At 37.0% G+C, this 24,483-nt stretch overlaps 1 protein-coding gene across 2 annotated transcripts in view; it reads left to right on the plus strand.

The window, feature by feature from the left end:
• MALRD1 (MAM and LDL receptor class A domain containing 1) overlaps window positions 1-24,483 on the plus strand; it is a 776,428-nt gene that overhangs the window by 126,642 nt on the left and 625,303 nt on the right. The gene's annotated exons all lie outside the window — the stretch shown is intronic.

Genomic DNA, 24,483 nt, shown 5'->3' on the forward strand with positions numbered 1-24,483 from the left:
TAGTTTCAGTTGTACAATATAGTGATTCAAGATTTCCATACATCACTAGGTTCTCATCACAACAAGTGTACTCCTTAATCCCCATTATCCATTTTACCCATCTCCCCATCTACCTCCCTTCTGGTAGCCATCAGTTTGTTCTCTGCAGCTAAGAGTCTGTTTCTTGGTTTGTTCCTTTCTCTTTTTATTTCTTTGCTCATTTGTTTTGTTTCTTAAATTCCACATATGTGTGAAATCATATGGTATTTGTCTTTCTCTGACTTATTTCACGTAGCATTATACTCTCTAGCTTCATCCATGTCACTGCAGGTGGCAAGATTTCATTCCTTTTTATGGCTGAGTAAATATAGAACAAATATGTGTACGAATATACCGCATCTTTTTTATTCCTTCATCAATCAATGGACACTTGGGCTACTTCCATAGTTTGACTATTGTAAATAATGCTGCTATAAACCTAGGGGTGCATATATCCCTTCAAATTGGTGTTTTCGTATTCTTTAGGTAAATACCCAGTAGTGTGATTGCTGGATCATAGGGTAGTTTTATTTTTATCTTTTAGGGGAACTTCCATACTGTTTTCCACAGTGGCTGCATCGGTTTGCATACCTGTCAGCCGTGCATGAAAAAAGGGTTCCTTTTTCCATGTCCTCGCCAACACTTGTTTCCTGTGTTTTTGATTGTAACTACTCTGACAGATAGGACATGATACCTCATAGTTTTGATTTGCATTTCCCTGATGATGGGTGATATTTTGGATACTAACCCTTTATTGGATATGTCATCTGCAACTATCTTCTCCCATTGAGGAGGTTGTACCAAAAATGATAAGATACCTAGGAATAAACCTAACCAAGCATGGGAAAGACTATAAAACTATAAAACATTGATGAAAGAAATTGAAGACAACACAAAGAAGTGGAAAGACATCCTATGCTCATGGATTAGAAGAACAAATATTATTGAAATGTCTATGCTACCCAAAGTAGCAGATTTAATATGGTCCCTATCAAGATTGTAACAGCATTTTTTGCAGAACTAGAACCAAAAATCCCAAAATTTATCTGGAACTACTAAAGACCTCGAATAGACCTGTTTTTCTTTTGAAAAAGAAAGCTGAAGGTATCACAATTCTGGACTTCAACTTATATTACAAAGTTGTAGTAATCAAAATAGTATGGTGCTGGCACAAAAATAGACACATAGATCAATGGAACAGAATGGAGAACCCAGAAATAAACCTACAATTATGTGGTCAGTTAATCTTTGATAAAAGGGGCAAAAAAAATTAATGGGAAAAAGACCATCTCTTCACCAAATTGTGTTGAGAAAGCTGGATGGCTATGTGCAAAAGAATGAAACTGACCACTTTCTTACTCCATACACAGAAATAAACTCAAAATGGATTAAAGACCTAAATGTGAGACCTGAAACCATAAAAATCCTAGAAGACAGCACAGACGGTAATGTCTTGGACATCAGCTGTAGCAACATTTTTCTAGATGTCTCCTGAGGCAAGGGAAACAAAAGCAAAAACGAAGTATTAGGACTCCATCAAAATAAAAAGCTTCTGCACAGTGAAGGAAACAATCAGCAAAACTAAAAGGCAACCTACTATTGACCTTTGGGCAATACATCAGAAAAAGGATCATCAGCTTCCTAACTGTGGTTGACCTTGGGTCAACGTACGTATTTACTCTCTGAATGTAAAGTGCGCACTACTCGGGTGAATATTGTTTAATGAAGACAGCCAGAATGGAGACCTCTGTACAACTGAAATGACTTGTGCTTGAAAGCAAACCAGATTAGCTTTAAAACAGTAGGAAAAAAAAAAATGAAGAGACCTCTGTAACCCTCAGTTTTGCTGTGTTGGAGTATAGAATTTGAAATAAATGCAAGATAGAACTCAAAAGACAGGAACAGGAGTGTGTTGAAGACATTCCTTTACTAAATTCTTTTTGGATATGTACTCTTCCTCTAAATAATTGCCATTCTAGTAGCAGAGGACTGTATAATGCCTAAGAACGTTCTTTCAAACTATAGTACCAATAAATTGGTCCTAAAACTATAGATCTTGGCTAGTTCTGCATGTTTTTAAATCTTTAAGAGTCTACTTTAATTTTTTCTTTTCTGAAGGCGGGGCATCTGTTCTTTCTGCATTAAACTTCTATGAGTCTAAAGTTATCCTACCATCCTTGGAAAATTATTAAAGAAGGAAAAGAAGGGGATGGTGTTGGTGGACAATATTTGCAAAAGTATTTAAAAAACTCCTGTTGAAGGGGCGCTTGGGTGGCTCAGTCGGTTAAGCATCTGTCTTCGGCTGAGGTCATGATCTTACCGTTCATGGGTTCAGGCCATGCATCGGGCTGTCTGCTGTCAGCACACAGCCTGCCTCGGATCCTTTGTCTCTCCCTCTCTCTGCCGCTCTTCTGCTTGCACTTTGTCTCTCTCTCAAAAAATAAATTAATGTTAAAAAATTAAAAAAAAAAAAAACTGTTGAAGACAATGAGGTCAGAAAAGAGGGAAGGTTATAAGAATATCACATTCTATTGATCACCCATACCTGAAATGAAGCTCAAGTAGTTTTCAGTCAAGACAGTGTAGGGTCATGGGCATTTTTATGAGCCTTGATGGAGCATCCAGTTGGATAGACTCTTCCAACAATCCATGCAGAATATAGATCAGATTGGGACACCTGGGTGCCTCATTTGGTGTCCCAATTAAGTGTCCCAGTTAAGTGTCCCAGTTAAGTGTCTGACTTTAGCTCAGGTCATGATCTTACAGTTCATGAGTTCGAGCCCCATGCCTGGCTCTCTGATGACAGCTCAGAGCCTGGAGCCTGCTTCAGAATCTGTCTCCGTATCTCTCTGACCCCTCCCCTACTCATGCTCTGTCTCTCTCTCTCAAAAATATATAAACGTAAAAAATAAAATAAAAAGAATATAGATCAGATTTATGAGAAAAATCAGGGACATTGTTAGGTTATGATACATTGGCAAGGGAGCTGTGCTATGACTCATCGCCCACTTATATCGAGCATCTATTTTATACCAAGAGATTCACTAAAGAATAAAATGTGATGATTTCCCTCAAGAATCCATTGGAGGAAGAAATACATTGTGTATAATAGTGTTGCAGTATAATTAGGTGTATAAATTTCTGTTACACCTCTAAGGATTGGAGATCATATTCCTTAGAAGGTAGATCATTTCTCAGCAGAAACTTCTTAAAATGTTTTGTTTTATCTTGCTATATCAGAAGAACTGTCCATTGAAAGTTCTGCCAGGGAGTAACAGTTGTAAGCCTGTCTCTGAATACATTAAGACTGTTACCAAAGGTACATGGTTTAAGAACTTTTTCCATATGAACTCCTGTATCATCAAAACAAATCTAAGATGTTACTATTATTAGCCTCATTTACAGACTTTCTTAACGATTAGTGTCCATTCAGGAGACAGAAACCACACTAGTAGTTTGAACAAGGCAAGTGTAATGAAAAGAGTTATTATGTAATTTTAAAAAGTGGTTATCTACAGCAAGAAATAAAAGAGCAATAAAGAAAGGAATGGCGAATGTGGACCAACTACTACCTTTAGTGCTGAGACAGAGAATCCAAGGGAGGAGTGAATTGGATGAGTGCAGCCTCCCCATATCCCAACAATGACATTTATACTTTATTGGAGAGGGTGTTACTGGGACCCATTGGAAGGTAGAGAAACTTGCTGGGATGTTGTGAGCTAGATTTGGTTAGTAGCTGGTAGGCCAAGGAAGAACTTATCCATCAAGATGCCTGCAAAACTCATTGAAGGGTGACTGTAAGTGGGTCACTTTAAATTGCGGGAAGGGGTGGGGCAAAAACAAACAAAATCCCCCAAAGTACTTGGACCCCAAAAGAGAAGCTTCTTACCCTACTGTGCTTTGTGGTATCCATCCTGTGTTGCTACTAACAAAACCAAACATCATATGAGCAGTTCAAAAGAGAAATGTTTACAAAGTCCAGCAGGGCAAGAGAGGGTAGATTTGGAACTGAGGCTAATAAATTTATGATGTGCATACTTGCCCAGCATTGCCAGGTCTGTAAGCGGTGGAAGCTCATAGTGAATCTAGGCAGTCAGCTTCCAAACCCCAAACTTAAAAAAAAAATTTTTTTAATGTTTATTTTTGAGAGGGGGAGAGGAGCAGAGAGAGGGAGACCCAGAATCTGAACCAGGCTCCAGGCTCCAAGCTGTCAGCACAGAACCTGTCACGGGGTTCAAACTCACAAACTGTGAGATCGTGACCTGAGCTGAAGTCAGATACTCAACCAACTGAGCCGCCCAGGCGTCTCCAAACCCCACACTCTTAACCACACATCATACAGCCTTTCAAAGGCATCATTAAGACTGGTACTTTTCAGAAACGAATGGTTGCCCTCATACCCACTTTGAGCAATCGGAATTATGAAGCCAGTGATGAAGACTTCAGTTTTGGAGGAGACATCATGCCCTCAGGCCCCTAGGATATCAAGTGGTCATTTTCCAAAGGTCATTTACCACTGGAATGGTAAATGCTGACTATAACTCTAATGTTCTTTTTCTTTTTTTCCCTTCAGTTTTATTATTAAATAATTGACATGCATCATTGTATAAGTTTTAGGTATATAGCATGATCGCTGCTTGATTTTCATATATTGTGAAATGATTACCACAGTAGGTTCAGCTAACACCCATCTTCTTAAACAGATGCAATAAAAAGAAAGAAGAAAAGAAAACCCTTTCCTCTTTGTGATGAGAAGGCTTAGAATTTACTTTGCTACCAGCCTCTCTTATATCGTACGACAGTGTTAGCTATGGTCATCATTTTGTACCTCAGATCCCTAGTGGTTATTTATCTTGTAACCAGAAGTTTGTTCCTTTTGGTCAACTTCTTCCAGTTCTCCTCCCACCCCCCTCCAACCTCCATCTCTGGGAGCCACAAGTCTAATCTCTTTTTCTATGAGTTTGTTTGTTTTGCATTGTACATCTAAATGCGATCATTCAGCATTTGTATTTCTCTGACTTGTTTCACTCGGCGTAATGTCTTCAATGTCTTCTCCATCCACGTTGTTGCAAATGGTAGGATTTCATTTTTTTTGGTTATGAATAAATAATATTCCATTCTATATATGTATATGTGTGTACGTATGTATGTATACCACAACTTCTTTATACATTCACTCATTGATGGACATTAAAGTTGTTTCTATGTCTTGCCGGTTGTAAATAACGCTGCTGTGAACATGGGGGTGCAGATATCTTTTTGAATTGGTGTTTTTGTTTCCTTTGGCTATGTTCCCAGAGGTGGGATTGCTGGATCGCATGCTAGTTTTAGTTTTCTGAGGATCCTCAAAGCCATTTTCCATATTGGCTGCACCAATTTACGTTCTTGCCAACAGTGCGCAACTTTTCTCCACGTTCCCTCCAGTATTTGTTCTCTTGTCTTTTTCGTAATAATCATTTTAAGAGGTGTGAAGTAATATTGTGGTTTTAATTTGCATTGCCCTAATTACTAGTGATGTTGAACACCTTTGTATATCTTCTTTGGAGAAATGTCTATTCATGTTCTTTGCACATTTTTTTAATCGATTATTTATTTTTGCCCTTGAGTTCTTTATATTTTGTATTTTAATCCCTTGGGAGATAGTTTACAAATACGTGTTTTTCCCATTTTGCAGGTAGTCTCTTCACCTTGTTGATGTTTTTGTTAAGTGTGCAGAAGATTTTTAGTTTAATGTAGTCCCACTACATTATTTTTGACTTTGTTGCTTGTGTATAGGGTGTCATATCCAAAAAAATTATCACCAAGATCTATACCAAGAAAATTAAGTTCTATGGTTATTTTAGGAGTTTCATGGTTTCAGGTCTCAAATTTGTCTTAGTTCATTTTGAGTTAATTTTTGTAAGTGGTATAAGATATGGGTCCAAGTTTCATCATTGTACATGTGAATATCCAATTACCCCAGCAGCATATATTGGAGATATTGTCTTTTCTTCATTGAGTATTCTTGTCTTCTTTGTCAGTAATGGTTGACTGTCTATGCTTGGGTTGATTTCTGGGTTTTCTGTTCTTTCCATTTGTTTCTTTGTTTTTAGCCAGTACCATATTATTTTGGTGATTGTAGCTTGAAATCAGGAAGTGTGATGCCTCCTGTTTTGTTCTTCTTTTTCAAGATTGTTTTGCCTATTTGAGTTTTTTTTTTTTTTTTGATTCCATTTTAGGTGTGTTTTTCCTACTTCTATAAAAAAAAAGGCCATTGGAATCTTGATAGGGTTTATATTGGATCTATAGATGGCTTTTGGTAGTATTGACATTTTAGGACTTAATTTTTTCAATCCATATTTTCATTTATTTGTGTCTTCCTCAGTTACTTTCATCAGTGTCTTAAAATTTTCAGAGTAGAGATCTTTCACCTTCTCAGTTAAATTTTTTCCTAAGTATTTTATTGTGTTTGATGCAATTGTAAAATGGGATCAATTTCTTTATTTTTCAGAAAATTTGTTGTGAGTGTATAGAAACTCTATTGACTTTTTCTTTTATTTATTGTGACAAGGACTAGGGCACAAGTAGGAGAGGGGCAGAGATAAGGAGAGAGAGAATCCCAAGCAGGCTCCCTGCTGTCAGTGCAGAGCCCAGCACAGGGCTGGAACTCAGGAAATGTGAGATCATGACCTGAGGTGAAATCGAGAATCAGATGCTTAACCTACTGAACCACACAGGTGCCCCTCAATTGACTTTTAAAGTATGTTGCTTTTGCATTTTGCAACTATACTGAGTTTAGTTGGTTGCCCTAACAGGTTTTTAGTTGAGTTTTTAGGATTTCTTCTATATAAAAACCTGCCATCTGCAAATAGACACCGTACATCTTCCTTTCGAATTCTGATGCCTTTTATTTCTTTTTCTTGACTGATTGTCCTAGCTAGGACTTTTAGTACTATGTTGAATAGGAGTGGTGAGAGTGGGTACCTTATCTTGTTCCTGATTTTGGAGGAAAAGTTTTCAACCTTTCACCATTAAAGGTGATGTTAGCTGTGGATTTTTCATATATGTCTTTTATTATAGTGAGATATGTTACTTCTGTGCCTGATTTCTTAACTGTTTTTATCATGAATGACCGTTGAATTTTGTCAAGTAACTTTCCTTTGTCTATAGAAATGATCATATGAGTTTTTTTCTTTCTTTCTATTAATGTAATGTATCACATGGATTCATTTCCATATTTTGAGCCATCTTTTCATCTCAGGGATAAATTCTACTTGATCATGGTGAATTATCCTTTTAATAGGCTTCTGAATTCAGTGTACTCGTATTTTGTTGAGAATTTTCACGTCTGTATTCATCAGTTTATTGGCCTGTAATTTTTTTTCTAGTAGTTCTTTTCTGATTTTGTTGTCAGGATAGTGCTGGCCTCCTAAATGAGTTTGGAAGTATTGTCTCATAATTGATTTTATGGAAGAGTTTGAGAAGTATTGATGTAAATTCTTTCTTAAATGTTGGGTAAAATTCACCAAGGAAGCCGTTTGGCCCTAGACTTTTCTTCTTTCAGGCATTTTTGTTTTCATTCAACAAATATTTATTGAACACTTTTTATGTGCCATGAGTGAGCATTGGACAAAGTGACAAAAATTCTTTGCCCTAGTGGAATTTGAGAACTGGAATGTAGGGGTGCCTGGGTGGTTCAGTCAGTTACGCATCCAACTTTGGCTCAGGTCATGATCTCAGAGTGGGTTTGAGACCTGAATCAGGCTCTCTGCTATCAGCATGGAACCCGCTTCAGGTTCTGTCTCCCTCTCTCTGCCTCTCCTCCCTCTCTCTCTTAAATATACATAAACGTTAAAAAAAGTGGGATATAGACAATAAACAAGAAATAAGTAAAATGTTTATCATATGAGGAAAATTAATCAGGTAATGGTAATGGGAGATGCCCATGTGGGGATGGAAATTGCAATGTTAAAAAATTTATTTAATTTTAAAATTCTACTGTAATTAACGTACAGTGTTAATTTCAAATGTACAATATAGTGATTCAGCAATTCTATACATTACTTAGTGATCATCATGATGAATGTTCTCTTCTAAGATTTTTATGGTTTCCAGTCTCCCAGTTAGGTCCTTAATCCGTTTTGAGTTTATTTTTGTATATGGTATATGAAAGTGGTCCAGTTTCATTTGTCTGCAGGTAGCTGTCCAGTCTTCCCAGCACCATTTCTTTAAGAGACTGTCCTCTTCCCATTGCAGATTCCTGCCTCCTTTGTTGAAGATTAGTTGATCTTATGGCTGTGGGTGTATTTCTGGGCTCTCTATTCTTTTCTTTTGATCTGAGTGTCTGTTTTTTGTGCCAGCAACATGATATTTTTGATGACTACAGCTTTGTAGCATAAATTGAAATCTGAGATTGTGCTACTTCTAGTTTTTTCTTTTTCAAGATTGCTTTGGCTATTTGGGGTCTTTTGTGACTCCATACAAATTTTAGGATTACTTGTTGTAGTTCTGTGAAAAATGCTGTTGGCATTTTGATAGAGATGTCATTAAATCTGTGGAGTGCCTGAGTAGTATGGTCACTTTAACAATATTTATTCTCCCTTGGGTCATTTTTGATTACTGATTCAGTCCTCTTACTAGAAAATGGTCTAGTCAGATTTTCTATTGTTTTCTGACTCAGTCTTGGTAATTTGTGTGTTTCAAATAATTTTTTCATTTCGTCTAGGTTGTCCAGTTCTTTGGTGGATAGTTGTTTATGACAGCCACTTATGATCTTTTGTATTTCTGTGGTGTCCCTTGTGATGTGCTTTTTACGTTTGTAATTTTAGTTATTTGTTTCCTTTCCCTTTTTCTTTGCTTAGCGTACCTAAGGGTTTGCCAATGAAATGTATGTTTTCAAGAACTAACTGTTAGTTTGGTTACTCTTTTCTATTGTTTTTCTATTCTCTATTTCATTTATGTTTGCTCTAATTTTTATTTCTTTTCTTCTATTACCTTTGAGCTCTATTCTACTTTTTTTAGTTGCTTAAGGCATAGAGTTAGGTTACTTATTTAGGATCTTTTTTGCTTCTTAATGTAGGTTATTTACTATAAACTCCCTTGTTAGAATTGCTTTTATTAAATCCCACGAGTTCTGGTATGTTGTATTTTCATTTTTGTCTGTCTCAAAAAACCTTTCTTTTCAATTTCTCCTTTAGCTTTTAATTTGGTCAAACGGCTTTTAGGCTAGTGTTGCTTAATTTACATGTGCTCATGAATTTTCCAGTTTTCCTGTTAGTATTGATTTCTAGTTTCATGCCATTGTGGTCAGAAAAGATATTTGGTGTGATTTCAGTCTTCCTGAGTTTGCTAAGACTTCTTTTGTGGCATAACATGTCGCCTGTCCTAAAAAGTATTCCCTGTGTGCTTGAGAAAAATATCTGTTCTGCTGTTGTTGATGAGAATGTTCTGTGTATGTGTCAGGTCTTTTTGGTCAGTAGTGTTTTCAGATCCACTGTTGTTGGTTCTCTGGATGATCTATCCCTTGTAATATGGTTTATTTCTCCTTTTAGCTTTGTCAGTTTTTGCCTTATATATTCAGATGCTCCAATGTAGTGCACAAAATATTTATAATTGATGTGTCTTATTAGTGTATTGACCCCTTTATCATTATATAATAACCTTCTTTGTTTATTTTATTATTTTTAGTTTAGAGTTTGGTATCTGGTATAAGTAAAAGCTAGTCTTTTTTTTTTTTTTTTTTTGATTACCATTTGCTAACAATGTCTTTTTTCATCCATTTACTCTCAGTCTGTGTGTCTTTGAGAGTAAAGTGAGTCTTTTTTTAGGCACATAATGTTGGGTCTTGTTTTTTAATCCATTCAGCCATTTTGTGCCATTTAATTGGAGAAATCTGTTTACAACTAAGGTATTTATAGGTAAGGACTAAATATTGTCATTTTGTTCATTTTCTGGTTGTTTTGTATGTCCATTATTTTTTATTTAAACCTGATATTTTTGTGTGTGTGTGCTTTGGTGCCTGTTGGCATCAGTATGCTTTGAGTTCTTATCATGTCTTATGTAATTACTATGGGATTTTCCTAGTAGTTACCATGAAGCTTACATAAAATATATTTTAACACCTCATTTTTGAAAAAAGTGTATTTATATGTTTTGAGAGAGAGAGAGAGAGAGAGAGAGAGAGAGAGAGAATGAACAGGGAAGGGGCAGAGAGAGAAGGAGAGAGAGAATCTCAAGCAGGCTCCATGCTATCAGGGCAGAACCCAAAGCAGGGCTCAAACTCACAGATCGTGAGATCATGACCTGAGCTGAATTTGAGAGTTGGATGCTTAACTGACTGAGCCACACAGGCATCCCTAACAACTCATTTTAAAATGGTAACAACTTCAATAAAATTTATAAACCTTATACTTTTACTCCCTCTCTTCCTTTTTGGTTACTGCTGGTATAATGTACATATTTTTACATTGCATAATTAGTAACAGATTATAGTTATGGTTATTTTTACTACATTTTTTAAACTTAAGCTAGAGTTTTAAGTGAATTCACCACCACCGTGACCATATTGCAAAATCTATGACTGTATGTTTACTATTACCAGTGAGATTGGCACTATCTTTTTATGCTTTATGATGTTAGTTGATGTTCTTTTACTTTTACTCAAAGAACTTCCTTTAGCATTTCTGGTAAGGTAAATATATGTATGGAAGATTCCCAATATGTGAGCCCATAGTTTCTCTGCAATCCCTGTGCAGGTGTGAGATCAGAGTCGGGGCTCCCACAAAGCACCTCCAGTGCTGAGTTGGGGAGTTAGTTGTTGTGCCCGGGCTCTTTTTGAGGAACCAGCGGCTCAGGGGAGACCTTTGGGTGGTGCTGAGCTGGCTTAGGGGTAGGGGGAGCAGTGTGGTCAGTATACAGCTGCCTCTCTTCCCAGGCACTCTGAGGGGCAGGGAGTGCTTCAGCCTCACTCCCTTGTTCTAGGATTCTCTCAATGATGTTCTGTTCTTCATTTCTTCTTAAGTTTATTTAGGAGAGAGAGAGAGTGAGCACATAGCAGGGCAGGGGCAGAGAGGGAGGGAGAGAGAGGATCCCAAGCAGACTCCCCTCTGAGCCACCCAGGCAGAATAGTTGTTAGTTGTAATTCTTACGAAGGGGGTGAAGTATAAGGAATAACCTATGTTCCCATCTTGATGACATCATTCCTTGTTTTGTTTTATTTTTTATAAAAAGAATACTTTATCCTCTTGTAATTATTTGTTTAATCACGCTGCATTTCATAAGATAGTTTTATAGACATGGAAAGACGATCGGAGACCACGGTTTGGCAATGGCCCCATGATCATAGTGAATAGAATTAAAAAATTAGTAAATGAACTCCAGCCTTCTAGTGTCTTTGTTTTCATTTCTTTGCCTGCTTTGTTTTTGCAGTTAATTTTACACTGTGAAGCTGTTTATTTATAGAAATTCTTTTCCTTTACCCCATTTTTTTGAATCTATGCATTAAAATTTCTGATGCCGAGTTGAGATGAGGTAAAGACGCTAAAAAAATTTAGGGGGGTAAGAATGGGTAGGGATCTTTTTTCTTTTTTGTAGCAAAAGGAGAAAAGGAAGCCTGTGGATTTTAGGCAGAGAGGCTGGCACTGCACTGACTAGCATATCAGTTTCCCCGTGGAGAACTTAATTGCTTGACAAAACACACGTTTCCTCTGAGGAGAAAAATACAATACCACTCTCAGGATTTCTCTTCATAAACATGAATCCTCCTTAAAAGGAATATCGGTATTCTAGAATTTCAGATACTTAATATTTTAATGCAATTTATTCTAATTTTCTCATTTTCATAAGCATCTCTAACCCAATTTGATTTCTTTTTTTTTTTTTTTAGATGAGACCAATTATGACTTACCTCAAAAGGGTTATTAAACTTCAATGAATTTAGGTTTTTAGTGCCTCCAAAATCTCTTCAAATTTTTTAGAAAAAAAATACCAAATATATGTTTTAACTCGATTTTGGTAAGGGAACAAAGTTAGTATTTATTTGAAGGTTGGGAATGTGTAGAGGTTATGGCATTTTGCAGATTATTGGTAATCTTGGATCATTTAATGAAATGTTTCCTTGTTTATATTATAATATAAAATTACAACTACTTTGGTTACAGTGTAAGTATACCTAATGAAGCCTGTCTTCCTGCCTTTTTTTTTTTTTGCCTAGGGGTTAAAAAATAGTCATACTAGCAAAGTTGGAAGTGTTCCAGTTTCTCTGTGCTTGAAGTGCATTTTAAAATTTGCTTTTCCTTCTCTCATGGTCATGAAGATACTCTTCAGAAGTTTCTATTTTTGTGAACAAATGTTAGCTTTCTTAAAGACTAAAATAGGTAATATTACTTTACACAGAGCTTGCTTTAAGTCTGGAAAGTAACTTACAGAGTGGAAAATGAAGATAGCATCAGTGGTTCCTGTTCTCAAGTCCACATTGTATCAAAAGGACATATGTAAATTATTTTGTCCTAATCCACATTATGTAATATAGATGAGATAGCCAACATTTCATAAACAACTCCATACATAGTAAAGATATTTTAATATTCCCAAACAATATTTTTTAACACTGTAACTTATTTTTGCCTACAGACTTTTATCACGTGAGATTTTTTTGTTTTGTTTTTAAAGATCTAAACCATTTCTCATGTTCTACTTTCTGTCTGCTCACAGGAAAAACCACCTAAGTCAATACTTAGTATTTGAATTCAGTAAAGACTAGGCAAAGACAGGTTGAGCAGTATAGGAAAAAGGAAAGATTTATGATTTTTCTGATTTACTTTTTCAAACTTAAATACCGGTTGTGTATTTCCTCCAAACTACTATATCTGCTAAATATAGAAATGTTGGTTAGCACATCTGCAGCTGAGATATAAAATAGAGACTTAATGAGTTTATGTGTTGGTGTTTCAGAGGCCACCTCCATGTGTATCAGAAATTCGTTACACTCCAGTAGGAGCTTTTGTATTGTGCTTTGAGATTTAGCAACTTCTTTTAACTCATGCATGCATTGGAAGAAAGCTTGAATTACCCCTAGCTATGTTTCTTTTGCTGTGTATTTTATTGAGAATATGAGTGTGTGTGTGTGTGTGTGTGTGTGTGTGTGTGTGTGTATCTTGATCCTTTAGGGCTGGCTTTTTCTGCATGTATTCTGAAAAAAAAAATGTTTTCAGAAGGTGTTTTTTTTGTGTGTGTGAGATTTGACATATTTAAACTTATAGAATTAAAGACTTTCTAAAATGCACCTCTCCTTATAACTACAAACTGCTTTTTGTTTTAATAGAAATAGAAGCTACTATTTTCTCCTTTCCAGCTCCTGCTCTTTTCTGTAGGCCTAATTACAAAATAAACCTAAATTTTCTAATTATTTAACATCTTATTTTTTTTATTAAGTGTATATTAGCAAATAAATCCTTGTAGAAAAAAGGATATTTAGTTATGTTTTTCTTAGTAAACAGAATTTTCACTGTTTTAGTCATATTGCCCTCAAATTATAATTTAGACACTTTTTTGCAGTCAACAAACACACTTCTCTAGACAAAGGCAGTTGTTAAAGACTGGAATGAGAAATTGTTGCGGTAAAGGCTCATCATTACTGTGACATAAAACCAAGAAGTGAGTGGAGAAAAAGTCCATTCTCATTTATGGAGTCACTGATCCCTGGGGTGGTGGGGGGGAAGATATTTTTGCAGACAAGTAAAATCTGGTAAATAACCCATGGTATTATGAACAATCTTTGCTGCAGACAATTATGTTGTTAGATTAGAGAAATTCAGGACAGTAGAGATAAAATAATTAAATAGATAATAAAGTACATGATAAAGAGCCAAGACAAAAAGAAATAAAGGTTTTTTTTTTTATTTCTCAGTTGAAAATTCTATTGAGGATAAAATCTGTATTTAATAATACAGTATTTTTCTATGAGTATTTAAGATTAAATTTCAATGAATTATATTAGGCATGTTATGAAGAGAGTAGGTTTTTTATCTGTCATTACTTTGAGCTCATTTGGATTTTATTTTTCTGCAGATCATTGTTCTTCACTCTGAAAATTATAAATTAGAACCATAATTGGCATTGTTTTGCTTGTATGTCAAAACTTCTTGAGTCCTTTTCTCCCATAAGTACTGCTCTTGTCCATTTTATTTCTCTTTTCATAGTAGCAATGTGTGTGATGAAAAGTATAAAAATGGATAATGATCCTCCCCTATTCAACACCACATGCTTTTAGCAATCCGTATCTCCTAGCCTTGTAGAACTTTATCACTGTAGACAGTGAAATTTACATTTCCTTCCAGTGTTGATATAAACCTCTCTCTTTGGGATAGATATTTAAAGACACTTGACATCTATGCCTGGGGTATAGATTTAAAGATGCCTAAAGATACCATGTGATAATAATATAAATACTAACACACAGTTAGCTATAAAACACTTATTTTGTACCTGACATTGTTTGGAATGTATTTATATGTGTTAATTAACTTACAGTTAGGAGAAGTAAGGCATAAAGAGAATGAATGTCGTGGCACTTCTTACACAGTTACTTCAGGGTTAGGGGTGGGAGTGTGAAATGGATCTTAGTGTTGTTTTTCCTTTCACTAAGTCTTCCAGAACAATTAAATGTGTATGGTTCACAAACAACATAAACCTCTTTACACTCATGGGATTTTAAAAGGAAGGCTTTTAAGTAGGCTAATATATCTTCATTTCCACTGACTGACTATATTTCAAGAGCGTTTGAACATTTCTGTCATTTTGCTAGGTTTGTATGTTAGACATAGAAAGGAGTTTTTCCTTTAGGGAAAAAGAATCTCGAGAGAGAATCTAAACATATGTGCATAAAAGAAGCCATAATAATCTATTGCCCTTCAAATATAATTGTTAATAATAATAATGATAAGAAGAAACTTTTTATTTATTTATTTTTAAAAATTTTTTAATGTTTATTTATTTTTGAGAGAGAGAGAGAGACAGACAAAGTATGAGTGAGGGAGGGGTAGAGAGAGAGAGAGGGAGACACAGAATCCGAAGCAGGCTCCAGGCTCTGAGCTGTCAGCACAGAGCCCGACTCGGGGCTCGAACTCACGGACCATGAGATCATGACCTGAGCCGAAGTCGGACGCTTAACCGACCGAGCCACCCAGGCGCCCAAGAAGAAACTTTTTAAATACCTGCTGAAAGAAATTGTGTAGAGTATGCAAAGACGTGAAGATAAAAAATATACACAAAAAAGTAATGACTGGAAAAAGCTGGTTTTGTTCCATGGACAATAAAAGCTGGACTAGGACAGGAATCTTTAAGAGTCTAAGATAAGGATCACAAGGAGGGTATTAATGAAAAGTTTAGGAATAAAGGCATTTTTGACATCATTTGGAAATTCTGTAAGACACAGGGGAATTGGCTACAAGCATGGTTTCAGTTGGAGAATTGAGTTGCTGAAAATGAAAGTGAGGCAGGTTGGTTAGAGTAGGTTTACCTGTGAAGTTAATTTTACATCACTGTGGTGGAGGAGTGGGTACTTGAGGAGGGTGCCTGGAAAGATGGGATAATAATAGGACGCAGGTGTTATAAAACCCTTGTCCTCAGGGTCACTTCATTCACTCATTCAATAAGTATCAAACAGTATATGTGGGTCTATAACTGTTTACAGAGAGAACAAGACATATGTGGATTCTAACTTCATAGAGATTACAGTCTATACCAACCCATATGTAATTCCAGTTTTGATGCACAGTATATAAGGTTACAGAGTCGCCCGTGAAAGTTATGATTACTCTATGATTAGCACTAGTGTGGAGATAGCATGTTTTAAAAATGCATTAACATGGGATGCCTGGGTGGCTCAGTCAGTTGGGTGTCTGACCTCAGCTCAGGTCATGATCTCATGCTCGTGAGTCCGAGACCCGCATCGGGCTCTGTGCTAATAGCTCAGTGCCTGGAGCTTCTTGGAATTCTGTGTCTCCTTCTCTCTCTGCTCCTTCCCGCTTGTGCTCTGTCTCTCTCTGTCTCTCTCTCTAAAAAATGAATATACATTAAAAAATAAAAAAAATATAAAAGTGCATTAATGTTTCTTCTTTCTTTTTTTAATGTTTATTTATTTATTTTGAGAGACAGGGAGTGAGTGGGGGAAGGGCAGAGAGAGAGGGAGACAGAGAATCCCAAGCAGGCTCTGCAGCTGTCAGCGCAGAGCCCAGTGTGGGGCTCAAACTCACAAATCGTGAGATCAAGACCTGAGCTGAAATCAAGAGTCAGTCAGATACTTACCAGACTGAACTACCCAGGGGGCTGTAATGAAGACTTTTTTTGGAGCAGTTTTAGGTTCAGAGCGAAATTGAGGGGAAGGTACAGGGATTTCCTATACAGCCTCTGTCCTGACTCTTGTAGAGCTTCCCCGTTATCAACATCCCCAATCAGAGTGGGGCCTTTGTCACAACTGATGAATCTACTTTGACACATCATAGTCATCCAAAGTCCACGATGTACCTCAAGGTTCACTCTTGGTATTGTACATTTTGTGGCTTTGGACCAATGTACAACAACATGTGTACATCACTATGGTATCCTACAGAGTATTTTCACTGCCCTAAAAATCCTCTGTGCTCTGCCTGTTCATCCCTCTCCTGCCCCCAACCATTGGCAACCACTGATCTTTTTACTGCCTACATAATATCTATTGCCTTTTCTAGAACTTCATGTTGTTGGAATCACACAGTATATAGTATTTTCAGATTTTTTTCCACTTAGTAATATGCATTTAAGTTTCCTCCCTGTTTTTTCATGTCGCATAAGCGCATTACTTTTTCACTGAGTAATATTACATTGCTCGATATTCCAAATAAATTAGGCTGCTATAAACATCCACGTGCAAGTTTTTGTGTAGACAAAAGTTGTTCATTCTTTTGGGTAAATTCCAGCAAGCATGATTTCTGGATCATATTTTAAGTATACTTTTAGTTTTATAAAAACACTGCCAAAATATCATCCAAAATGGTCCAACCATTTTTGTATTCTCACCAGCATTGCTGGGTTTCCTCACCATCATTTGTCGTTGACAGTGTTCGGGATATTAGCCATTCTAGTAGATGTTTGGTTGTATCTTGCTTTAATTTGCATTTCCTAGATGACGTATGATGTGGAGCATCATTTCGTATGCTTATTTGTTATTTGTAAATCTCTTTTGGTGAAGTCTCTGTTCAGGTCTTTGGCCCATATTTTTTTTTTATTAAATAGTTTGTTTTTGTATATTTTGTATGACAGTCCTATATCCGATGGGACTTTTGTACATATTTACTCCCCATCTGTGCCTTGTCTTCTTATTCTTGTGGCATTGTCTTTTGCAGAGAAGAAAATTTTAATTTTAATGAAGTTCAGTATGTCAGCTATTTCTTTCATGAGTTGTGCTTTGGTGTCGTATCTAAAAAATCTTTGCTTTACCCAAAGGCCTCTACATTTTCTCCCATGTTCTCTTCCAGAAGTTTCATAGTTTTGCATTTTATGTTTAGAACTGTGATCTGTTTTGACTTTATATTTGGAAAGGATGGGAAGTCTGTGTCTAGATTCAGTTTTTTGCATGTGATATTCAGTTGTCCACTACCATTTGTTGAAAATACTTTTTTTCCAATGTATTGTCTAGTCCTTTGTCAAGATCAATTGTGACTATATTTGAGTCTCATTATCTTTTAAAAGAATGGTGATAGAATATACTTGAATAGCTAAGTGAACATAAATGGGGGGTTCCAAACAGAAGAAATGGTCTGTGGTAAGGCATTGAAATGAGTGAGAAAGACAGTAGTCTTGATTTATTAAGGAAACTGTGATAATAGAGTTCGTTTAAGCATAAATGCAAGAGAAGCACAGAGATTGTTGAATATTAGCTTAACCATGGTAAGGATTATTATACTTAAACAATAGGAAATCCATTTAAGGATTTTTATTCAGTTTCATGATCAAGTTTGAATTTTAAATGTCTTTAAGTGTTTATACTTTGGCTGCAGTGTGTAGAATGAATTGAAGGGGAGAGAATGGAAATAATGGTTTCAGTTGGGAGGGTTTAAAAGGAAGGGTAAGAGATTATCAGGAACAAAAGTGACATGTAGAGATATGTCATAATAAAAATTTAAGTAGAATAAAGAAACACTTTGCTGAGTTTTGGGAGAAAGGGAAAAGGGATGTTGTAAGTAATACTCCTTAGTTTTTGTCTTGAATTAAAAATGTAGAGTGGTGGGGGGGAGCAGGATTTAGGGAGGAGATCATTATTTTCTGTTGTTTGGAGTTCTAACAAGAGAACACTCCGTTAGAGAAGTAATTTTTGGATTTATTGACAGAAAGTAATTGAAGCTTTGATACTATGCTGGGTTTACTTGGGAGAGAGTATTGAGAAAGATCCAATGTTTTTAACCACAATTTTGGCATGGTGGCACCACTTGAAGTTTTCCATTCTGGCTGAAGTATGAAAGATGAAGTATCCTCTCTTCAGAGGAGAGTGATAATTAAGGTAAATATAAATAAAGAAGTATAAAGGTTCAAATACCAAACCCTAAGGAGAAACTCACAATCAGGGAAATATGAGGAAAGATAAACCTTTGAAAAAATTAGGAGTGAATGGACTATTAAGTAGGATTGTATTGGGGTACCAACTAAATGGTCTAACTCTCTAATAAAACCAAGAATTTTGGGGAAAATGAGAAAGGAAAAAAATTCATACTGGAAAAAGTAAAGTCGTTAGTGCTCGTAACAATGCCTGCTATGTGCCAGGCATGATCTGAGATCCCCCTGCTCTTAGAGCTTGCTTCCTAATTGGGGAGGTACTGAAACTATAATAAATGAGTAAATTACACATTATTTTTGAAGGGCATATGTGCCAAAGAGAAAAACAAGGTGGAGTAAGGGTAATGGGGCAATGATGTGGTGGTTGACAAAAGACTTTGCAATTTTAAGTACGGTGGTTATAGTAGGTCTCAATGACAAAGTGATTTAAAGCAAAGACTGGAAAAAGTAAGGAAATAAGCCTTGAGGATATTTTAGGTAAAAGTGTGTCAGACACAAAGAAGGAATTGAGACAGAAACATACTTGGTGAGTCTGAGCAATAGCAAGGGGACCAATGTGATGGAAGAGAGTGTTTATGGGGAGAAAAAGTGGGATATGAGGTGAAAGGAATAAGAAGCCCATCTAGAGCTGTGGTTCGCAATCTTGGCTTCTTTTGAAAAGCTACCTAGAGAACTTCTAAAGCTCTGGATGCCATAACCAATTAAATTACAACGACTGGGAGGTGGTACCCAGGCATTTGTCAGTTTTAAAGCTCCCCATGTGAGAACTGGACAGCAACATGCAGAAGGTTGAAACTAGACCACTTTCTCACACCATTCACAAAAATAAACTCAAAATGGATAAAGGACCTGAATGTGAGACAGGAAACCATCAAAACTCTAGAGGAGAAAGCAGGAAAAGACCTCTCTGACCTCAGCCGTAGCAATCTCTTACTCGGCACATCCCCAAAGGCAAGGGAATTAAAAGCAAAAGTGAATTACTGGGACCTTATGAAGATAAAAAGCTTCTGCACAGCAAAGGAAACAACCAACAAAACTAAAAGGCAACCAACGGAATGGGAAAAGATATTTGCAAATGACACATCGGACAAAGGGCTAGTATCCAAAATCTATAAAGAGCTCATCAAACTCCACACCCGAAAAACAAATAACCCAGTGAAGAAATGGGCAGAAAACATGAATAGACACTTCTCTAAAGAAGACATCCGGATGGCCAACAGGCACATGAAAAGATGTTCAACGTCGCTCCTTATCAGGGAAATACAAATCAAAACCACACTCAGATACCACCTCACGCCAGTCAGAGTGGCCAAAATGAAGAAATCAGGAGACTATAGATGCTGGAGAGGATGTGGAGAAACAGGAACCCTCTTGCACTGTTGGTGGGAATGCAAATTGGTGCAGCCGCTCTGGAAAGCAGTGTGGAGGTTCCTCAGAAAATTAAAAATAGACCTACCCTATGACCCAGCAATAGCACTGCTAGGAATTTATCCAAGGGATACAGGAGTACTGATGCATAGGGGCACCTGTACCCCAATGTTTATAGCGGCACTCTCAACAATAGCCAAATTATGGAAAGAGCCGAAATGTCCATCAACTGATGAATGGATAAAGAAATTGTGGTTTATATACACAATGGAATACTACGTGGCAATGAGAAAAAATGAAATATGGCCTTTTGTAGCAACATGGATGGAACTGGAGAGTGTGATGCTAAGTGAAATAAGCCATACAGAGAAAGACAGATACCATATGGTTTCACTCTTAGGTGGATCCTGAGAAACATAACAGAAACCCATGGGGGAGGGGAAGGAAAAAAAAAAAAAAAAAAAAAGAGGTTAGAGTGGGAGAGAGCCAAAGCATAAGAGACTGTTAAAAACTGAGAACAAACTGAGGGTTGATGGGGGGTGGGAGGGAGGGCAGGGTGGGAGGGAGAGCAGGGTGGGTGATGGGTATTGAGGAGGGCACCTTTTGGGATGAGCACTGGGTGTTGTATGGAAATCAATTTGACAGTAAATTTCATATATTAAAAAAAAAAAAATAAAAAAAAAAAAAATAAAGCTCCCCATGTGATTTTAATATGCAACCAAGGGGGAGCCTGGGAGCTCAGCTGGTTGAGCTCCTGACTCTTGATCTCAGTTCAGGTCTGGATCTCAGGCCCCATGGTGGGCTCCATGCTGGGTGTGGCGCCTACTTAAAAAAAGAAAAAAAGCAACCAAGGTTCACAGTCATTCACCTAAGGCCTTACAGGTCATTGTAAGGACACTGGCTTTTAAATGAATGAGATGGGGAGGTACTGGAGCATTTTGTTTTTTTTGTTTTTTTTTTTTATTTTTTTTTATTTTATTTTTTATTTTTTAATATATGAAATTTACTGTCAAATTGGTTTCCATACAACACCCAGTGCTCATCCCAAAAGGTGCCCTCCTCAATACCCATCACCCACCCTGCCCTCCCTCCCACCCCCCATCAACCCTCAGTTTGTTCTCAATTTTTAACAGTCTCTAATGCTTTGGCTCTCTCCCACTCTAACCTCTTTTTTTTTTTTTTTTTTCCTTCCCCTCCCCCATGGGTTTCTGTTATGTTTCTCAGGATCCACATAAGAGTGAAACCATATGGTATCTGTCTTTCTCTGTATGGCTTATTTCACTTAGCATCACACTCTCCAGTTCCATCCATGTTGCTACAAAAGGCCATATTTCATTTTTTCTCATTGCCACGTAGTATTCCATTGTGTATATAAACCACAATTTCTTTATCCATTCATCAGTTGATGGACATTTCGGCTCTTTCCATAATTTGGCTATTGTTGAGAGTGCCGCTATAAACATTGGGGTACAGGTGCCCCTATGCATCAGTACTCCTGTATCCCTTGGATAAATTCCTAGCAGTGCTATTGCTGGGTCATAGGGTAGGTCTATTTTTAATTTTCTGAGGAACCTCCACACTGCTTTCCAGAGCGGCTGCACCAATTTGCATTCCCACCAACAGTGCAAGAGGGTTCCTGTTTCTCCACATCCTCTCCAGCATCTATAGTCTCCTGATTTCTTCATTTTGGCCACTCTGACTGGCGTGAGGTGGTATCTGAGTGTGGTTTTGATTTGTATTTCCCTGATAAGGAGCGACGTTGAACATCTTTTCATGTGCCTGTTGGCCATCCGGATGTCTTCTTTAGAGAAGTGTCTATTCATGTTTTCTGCCCATTTCTTCACTGGGTTATTTGTTTTTCTGGTGTGGAGTTTGATGAGCTCTTTATAGATTTTGGATACTAGCTCTTTGTCCGATGTGTCATTTGCAAATATCTTTTCCCATTCCGTTGGTTGCCTTTTAGTTTTGTTGGTTGTTTCCTTTGCTGTGCAGAAGCTTTTTATCTTCATAAGGTCCCAGTAATTCACTTTTGCTTTTAATTCCCTTGCCTTTGGGGATGTGCCGAGTAAGAGATTGCTACGGCTGAGGTCAGAGAGGTCTTTTCCTGCTTTCTCCTCTAAGGTTTTGATGGTTTCCTGTCTCACATTCAGGTCCTTTATCCATTTTGAGTTTATTTTTGTGAATGGTGTGAGAAAGTGGTCTAGTTTCAACCTTCTGCATGTTGCTGTCCAGTTCTCCCAGCACCATTTGTTAAAGAGACTGTCTTTTTTCCATTGGATGTTCTTTCCTGCTTTGTCAAAGATGAGTTGGCCATACGTTTGTGGGTCTAGTTCTGGGGTTTCTATTCTATTCCATTGGTCTATGTGTCTGTTTTTATGCCAATACCATGCTGTCTTGATGATGACAGCTTTGTAGTAGAGGCTAAAGTCTGGGATTGTGATGCCTCCTGCTTTGGTCTTCTTCTTCAAAATTACTTTGGCTATTCGGGGCCTTTTGTGGTTCCATATGAATTTTAGGATTGCTTGTTCTAGTTTCGAGAAGAATGCTGGTGCAATTTTGATTGGGATTGCATTGAATGTGTAGATAGCTTTGGGTAGTATTGACATTTTGACAATATTTATTCTTCCAATCCATGAGCAGGGAATGTCTTTCCATTTCTTTATATCTTCTTCAATTACCTGCATAAGCTTTCTATAGTTTTCAGCATACAGATCTTTTACATCTTTGGTTAGATTTATTCCTAGGTATTTTATGCTTCTTGGTGCAATTGTGAATGGGATCAGTTTCTTCATTTGTCTTTCTGTTGCTTCATTGTTAGTGTATAAGAATGCAACTGTTTTCTGCACGTTGATTTTGTATCCTGCAACTTTGCTGAATTCATGTATCAGTTCTAGCAGACTTTTGGTGGAGTCTATCGGATTTTCCATGTATAATATCATGTCATCTGCAAAAAGCGAATGCTTGACTTCATCTTTGCCAATTTTGATGCCTTTGATTTCCTTTTGTTGTCTGATTGCTGATGCTAGAACTTCCAGCACTATATTAAACAGCAGCGGTGACAGTGGGCATCCCTGTCGTGTTCCTGATCTCAGGGAAAAAGCTCTCAGTTTTTCCCCGTTGAGGATGATGTTAGCTGTGGGCTTTTCATAAATGGCCTTTATGATCTTTAAGTATGTTCCTTCTATCCCGACTTTCTCAAGGGTTTTTATTAAGAAAGGGTGCTGGATTTTGTCAAAGGCCTTTTCTGCATCGATTGACAGGATCATATGGTTCTTCTCTTTTTTTTTGTTAATGTGATGTATCACGTTGATCGATTTGCGAATGTTGAACCAGCCCTGCATCCCAGGAATGAATCCCACTTGATCATGGTGAATAATTCTTTTTATATGCTGTTGAATTCGATTTGCTAGTATCTTATTAAGAATTTTTGCATCCATATTCATCAGGGATATTGGCCTGTAGTTCTCTTTTTTTACTGGGTCTCTGTCTGGTTTAGGAATCAAAGTAATACTGGCTTCATAGAATGAGTCTGGAAGTTTTCCTTCCCTTTCTATTTCTTGGAATAGCTTGAGAAGGATAGGTATTATCTCTGCTTTAAATGTCTGGTAGAACTCCCCTGGGAAGCCATCTGGTCCTGGACTCTTATTTGTTGGGAGATTTTTGATAACCGATTCAATTTCTTCGCTGGTGATGGGTCTGTTCAAGCTTTCTATTTCCTCCTGATTGAGTTTTGGAAGAGTGTGGGTGTTTAGAAGTTTGTCCATTTCTTCCAGGTTGTCCAATTTGCTGGCATATAATTTTTCATAGTATTCCCTGATAATTGTTTGTATCTCTGAGGGATTGGTTGTAATCATTCCATTTTCATTCATGATTTTATCTATTTGGGTCATCTCCCTTTTCTTTTTGAGAAGCCTGGCTAGAGGTTTGTCAGTTTTGTTTATTTTTTCAAAAAACCAACTCTTGGTTTCGTTGATCTGCTCTACAGTTTTTTTAGATTCTATATTGTTTATTTCTGCTCTGATCTTTATTATTTCTCTTCTTCTGCTGGGTTTAGGCTGCCTTTGCTGTTCTGCTTCTATTTCCTTTAGGTGTGCTGTTAGATTTTGTATTTGGGATTTTTCTTGTTTCTTGAGATAGGCCTGGATTGCAATGTATTTTCCTCTCAGGACTGCCTTCGCTGCATCCCAAAGCGTTTGGATTGTTGTATTTTCATTTTCGTTTGTTTCCATATATGTTTTAATTTCTTCTCTAATTGCCTGGTTGACCCACTCATTCGTTAGTAGGGTGTTCTTTAACCTCCATGCTTTTGGAGGTTTTCCAGACTTTTTCCTGTGGTTGATTTCAAGCTTCATAGCATTGTGGTCTGAAAGTATGCATGGTATAATTTCAATTCTTGTAAACTTATGAAGGGCTGTTTTGTGACCCAGTATGTGATCTATCTTGGAGAATGTTCCATGTGCACTCGAGAAGAAAGTATATTCTGTTGCTTTGGGATGCAGAGTTCTAAATATATCTGTCAAGTCCATCTGA

This window comes from Panthera onca, chromosome B4, assembly GCF_046562875.1.
Source record: "Panthera onca isolate mPanOnc1 chromosome B4, mPanOnc1 haplotype 2, whole genome shotgun sequence".
Lineage (NCBI taxonomy): Eukaryota > Metazoa > Chordata > Mammalia > Carnivora > Felidae > Panthera > Panthera onca.